This window comes from Coffea eugenioides, chromosome 6 (assembly GCF_003713205.1).
Source record: "Coffea eugenioides isolate CCC68of chromosome 6, Ceug_1.0, whole genome shotgun sequence".
Lineage (NCBI taxonomy): Eukaryota > Viridiplantae > Streptophyta > Magnoliopsida > Gentianales > Rubiaceae > Coffea > Coffea eugenioides.
The window spans coordinates 21,523,308-21,529,358 of NC_040040.1; positions in this window are offsets into that span (position 1 = coordinate 21,523,308).

Below are 6,051 nucleotides of genomic sequence, written 5' to 3' on the forward strand. Positions count from 1 at the left end.
TTGGTTTTGCTTATATTTCTTGCAATTTACGCATTTTATGAAATATTCTTCTTTTCATTTTTTGAAAATAATTTCCAATAAAATAATAATAATTTCCACTGTGAAAAATTGCCGCCTTTATATTTCAGCTTTCAAAGCTCCAATCTCTTCAAAGATATAAAATTGAATATTCCATGTAGGAATCAAGGAAAAAAATCCTGAGTAGAGAAAGCAAAAAATAAACTAGAGCTACACAAGCCTGATGTCAAATTGATGTGGGAATTCCAATGTATTATACCATGTATATTTGTTTTGGACATTATGACAGAGTTGTAATATTCATGCCTCTGTTTTCTTTCACAGAATGTTGTGGGAACCATCAAGTTGATCGAATAATGTGGTCTAGTTACCACAGTCTTGACTGAACTGGTGGATTGGGCTATCAGATATGGATGGAGATCTTAACATGGTTAATACTATAAGTGTGGAACTTATATAGGTATTGTGTGCTTGCTTTTGTCATTGATTTTCAAATAATAAACATATTGTGTGTATAGTATCATGGCTTTTAAATAATAAATGTGCTGTATGTAATGTATCATGACTTTCAAATAATAAATGCATTGTACGTATCATATCATGGACTTTAAACAAAAAGAATGAAGCTTTTTTTTCCTGTGGATCTAAAGCCTAAAGGTACATGCATACATCCTAATTCTCCTGACAATTCTTTTTTGGATGATCGGTGAGGCTAAGATCATTGTAATCTTCCTTGAACATTCTGATGAATGTCTTGGCTCCCATCATGATTAGTCTCTCTACCATAAAGAGTTGATATTTGTTTTCAATTACTGGATTCAAGATGCTGCTGCAGTTTGATGAGTATGCCAAGTTGTACAAAGTGCAATACAAAAACCGTGTTAAGATCAATCTATGCAACTAAATTACAGAAGTCATGAAGACAATAAAAATCAAACACTGTTGCTAAACAACATAGCGAGGATTGCCACATCTCTTCGTGACAAACTTGGAGCTTGGAATATATCAGATAGATGGTTTAGAGAAAAAGAATAGGAAAATTAATCCAGGATGGGAAATTAATCCTCAGCATGCCAAAAGAAATCCTCAGCATGCCTCTCATCCTTTGCAGCTGATTCTCTTTCTCCAAGCTGCTCTACCTTTCTTTCCTTCACTCACTCACACACACACACACACACACACACACACACCCCCCAAAAGAAAAGTTTAAGCAACATTAGAAGCAATCATTAGGACTTCTTCCATCTAGCTTCCATTGAAAATTTAAAAGCACCAGCAGATTAGTATGCATCCCAACTACTGCTTTTATCATCCACATCTTTCTCACTCTACACTAATCTTTGACCACACATGCATCTTATCACTACATACAACAGTATACAATGTGTTTGTGAATAGCTTCACAATGTGAGACAATAAAAATATTGGAAAACGCATGCAATTTGTAGCTGCTAAAAGTAACTCCTGGGCAGAAAGAATATTGACACAAGAAATGGTATTAGAACTCATACACCTACCAAGGCAAAACAATTTCTCCAAATATTTGATATGTAAAAGGCCATTTTCCTTTTCTTTTTCTTTTTTGAAAAGAGAAAGAGGGAGGGGGGTTGCAAAGGATATACAAAATTTTGATCTACTGTTGATACGAAATATGGGCCGCTTATGGGCCATGTTTTGGGCTGCAAGAGAATGAATCTTTTAGTAATAGTTTAGTAGTTTATTTTTCAGATTTCTATTTTATTTGGTAGGAATAAGTTCGGTCCAAGACCTCATGTTGAGTTGGATCCGATTTATAGAGTCTAGGCTCACTATTACTTAAGTTGGTTAATTAGCTTTTATTGGGTTATGTTGGGCCAGCTTAAACCCTTCATTGGGTCGATTATAAGCTGTCCATTATTTAGCCCTAGCTATGATTAGTGAGTCATTAGTTTAGTTGTCAAATCGAATAAGGAAACTTGCATTGTTTCCAACTTAGATTAGGTTTGCTTCTTTGTAAGGCTATAAATAGCCAAGCTTTGATAATTTAAGGGAGACACTTTTATGATAAAAATATTGAGAGAGTTTTCTCCATAGCTTTCGAGCAAACCTTGAACAACTTAGAGTTACACTCTAGTGTTCTTGTTCGGCTTATCAATTCAAGAATCGCACTTGAATTGTGGCGCCTTCTACACTTGCCTGAGGTTCACTAATTCGTTTGGTTATGGGTTGAGATAATATCAACAAGTTCGTAGTCACGGGGATTAGAGGGGTCGTAGGGTTTCCGCTGCTACCGTTCTTGCGTTCGAAGTCAAATCCAACAAGTGATCTTGGGTCGCGAATCTTCTCTCCAACGAGATTCGTATCAACTGTTACTCCCAAGATGACAATCATATAAAGTTCAGAAGGATCAGAGTGGAAGGTAATATACCTTGAAGCAAGAGGGGCAAAGAAACCTGGGGTCCTCCCATTTGAAGCAATAAAAAAAGTTCGTCCTGGTGGGACCCATTTTGCAATTCTGCAGGAAATAAATTCTGGACGGGTATCCCCATCAAGATAAGGATACAAAGATCGATCAACGCCAGACCTATACTTACGAGTTTTCAATTTATCACCTCATCTGACATGGATAGCATCATAATCACCAAGAATCACCTTAATCTGTACGAATAACAATGGGAAACAACATCAATCATAATAAATGTCAATCACTTAAAAACAGAAAATTTTAAAGCAAAGCAAAGTTATACCTAACTGCAATAGAACACTAGCCATCCAAAAGCATCAATGATGTCATATTAGAGCTTTTGGTTCCCAAAAAGAAGGTATTCAAACAGGTGCCCACATATGGATGACATTTGACCACAATTAGGCCAAGCCATTTTGACTGACAGATGAACCAAAAATTTTTATGAAACTTCTAAATACATGTAGAACCCAAAGGTACACCCAAAACTTTTTTGGTACACACTCTTGACTCTCCAACTGTAAATGCAACACCAACCAATGATCAGCACCTCTGACAAAAATGGTTTGAGGCATACACAAACAGCTAGCAGAAAAGAATGGCTCTGAAACAAAAAAAAAATCACTATCATATTTGAACACCAAGGTTCATTCTCAGATCTCATGTCAAATATTCAAGCCCTACACTGTACACCAAAAATTATAATCAAGCAACCAACCAAATGAGCCCACTAATAAAGTATGCAGTAGCAGTAAAACGGCAAGCCTTCTTGTACAAATTTCAAGTGGAACTCACAAGCATAATACAGTCTCTCTATGTGGTGAATTATCACCCTCATCTATAAGATTAAGCCATATAAAAGAAAGAAATTACTTATCAAGGACTCTCACTTGCCCCCTGACATGTATGCTGAACTCCTTTCAATGCAAAGAGCACGTGACGCACCTATTACGAGTGGTGCCAAACATTAACAGAGAACCCATGCTTACCCTGACACTAGTGTTCATTTACGGTCATATGTAGAAGCTTCAACTGTCAGACAGGAAAAGGAAATATTATTTTTTCTAAAAAAATTAAAAGGTCACAACCTGTTTACGAAAAGTGACAATGCGCCGCACAACTAATTGCAGTAGTCAAGCTTTTACGACATTAATGTTTACCCTACCAGGGAGTGGTGAATGGTAGAAATAATCAGTCTTCTTAAAGTCCCATCACCAAAATGACTACAAAAGGGGAACATATTTCAAACTTCTTGTAGAAGCACCAACCAGAAATCTTCCAATAGGAATAGCAATTTTACGTATCATTAAGATATCATGACCAGTTTTTCCAAACAAGATCCACAGCATTCTCAACATCAAGTTTACTACAAGCCCAGGTTCTACTCTTTTCATTAATCCAAACTTTGATAGTCAACTCAAGAAAGCAATGATACATTTGTAGTGTGCAAATAATGTAATGAGCATATAAATTTTGGCTACCAAACATAAGGACAACTTATCAACTATCTTCCCCATAATATTGAGCAAAACACATTTATGCAAGGGCATTATTAAGCATCACACCTATGACAGACCATTGTGTTCCCATATTTGACAGAACTTTCATTTCTTTCCTCCTTTTTTGATTTGTTTTATTTAGTTTTGTTTCTGTCTGTTCTTTTCCTCTTCAGCTATAGGAGAGGAAGGAAAGGGGAAAACTCATGGCAACAATTCCCCATGTCAAAAACGTTCACACCATATGTAGCACCTTCAGGAGATCATCAACAGAAACATATGCAATGCTCCTATCATGTCCAAATTAGATCAACAAGAAACGTGGAAAAAAGAATGGCCACATTGTAATTGTACATTTACAAAAATGACCAAAAACAACTTAGAGTATATAATGGATATAATAGTGTGTTTGGATAGTAGATTATTTGAGATAATTTTTTGAAAAACTACTGTAACACTTTTTGATGTGATGTATGTGAGATAAAAAGATAGTTGAAAAATGTGTTGATGATGCAAGCAAATAAATTTTGGCAACAATTCACTGTCCAAATGAACCATATATTATAATGCATCAAATTCAAAAATCAAGAATGGCTAATATACAGAGTTTGAAAGGTGGAACAACTCTTAACTTCTTGATAGGCTCTTTGAAGACCTTCAAAATCAAAAATCAACTGATCGAAATTCTTTACATCCACTTTTAGACAATAATGAAGTTAGTTTTCAGATAATAATGAAGTTAGTTTTTACTCTTTGAAGACCTTCAAAATAAAAAATCAACTGATCGAGATTTTTTACATCCACTTTTAGACAATAATGAAGTTGGTTTTCAGCCTAAATGTAAGCTTGTAGTTAAGCTTACTTACACAATTTGCAAGAACCAATGAATGCAGCACTCTCAGACAATTAAGAGACTCCAATTAGTTAGTAGACTCTGAATGAGTATTAGTTGATACAAAACTTGTCATAAGCAATTAAAGCACCAAGAGGGCTAGAATTAGACCAAAAAATACTTTGATTATTTAACTAACCTGATGGTGGGAAGTTTCGACCTGAATTGCTTCAGTCTAAAGCTCACATTTAAAGAGAAGTTTATTCTTCTTTATCTACAAGCCACCTGACTCTTAGGTTAGAGACAAGAAGTGGTCTGATTTTACATCAGTCAAGTTAGAGACAAGAAGTGGTCTGATTTTTACATCATAGGCAGCTATGGTGCAAACTTTAGAATCATGTCGTTCCAAGGTCTTAAGCTCACACTGTGTACTTGAGACCACGAAACAAGACCCCAAAACAACTCAACAAATGATTAGAAAAGTATATTACAAATAAAAGGAGGAAAAAAAGAAAAATTTAAAAGTTCAGAATATAACCTCCACTTAATTATGTTTTAGCCTGTTGCTAAACTTAAAGTATCATAAACATGAGTGGGTAAGGTCCTGCTTTGTCAAACACTTGAAAACATTACAATGATAAGTGGCTAAGTTAAAAACAAAACAGCAAAGCAAACTCTATACATTGAAAAGTTCAAGCAACATTGAAAATTTAAAAGCACCAGCAGATTAGTATGCATCCCAACTACTGCTTTTATCATCCACATCTTTCTCACTCTACACTAATCTTTGACCACACGCGCATCTTACCACTACATACAACTCTATAGATGGCCCTGATGGGCACATGGTTGTGAATAGCACCACAATGCGACACCACAATAGCACCGCAATTTGCAGCTGCTAATTCAGATATAGAATTAGGAGAATACCAAAGAGTATGGCAAACCAGTTTGAAGCAATCAGACATGCTAATTTCAGTACATTTCAACTACATAGGAGTTGTTTTTATGTTATTTTGTATATAAGAGTAACATTACTAAATCACTTACAAGACAGTCAGGAGAGTATTTGTACATTAGATAACTATGAGAAAAGACACAAAAGGGTAATGATACTTTTCCAAAGTAGCTTAGCACAACCAAACTATAATTCAAGAGGAAAAATTTTCCACCCAAAAAGTGACTCCTGGACAGAAAGAAAAATGACACAAGCAACGGTATTAGAACTCGTACAACTACCAAGACAAAGCAATTTCTCTAAT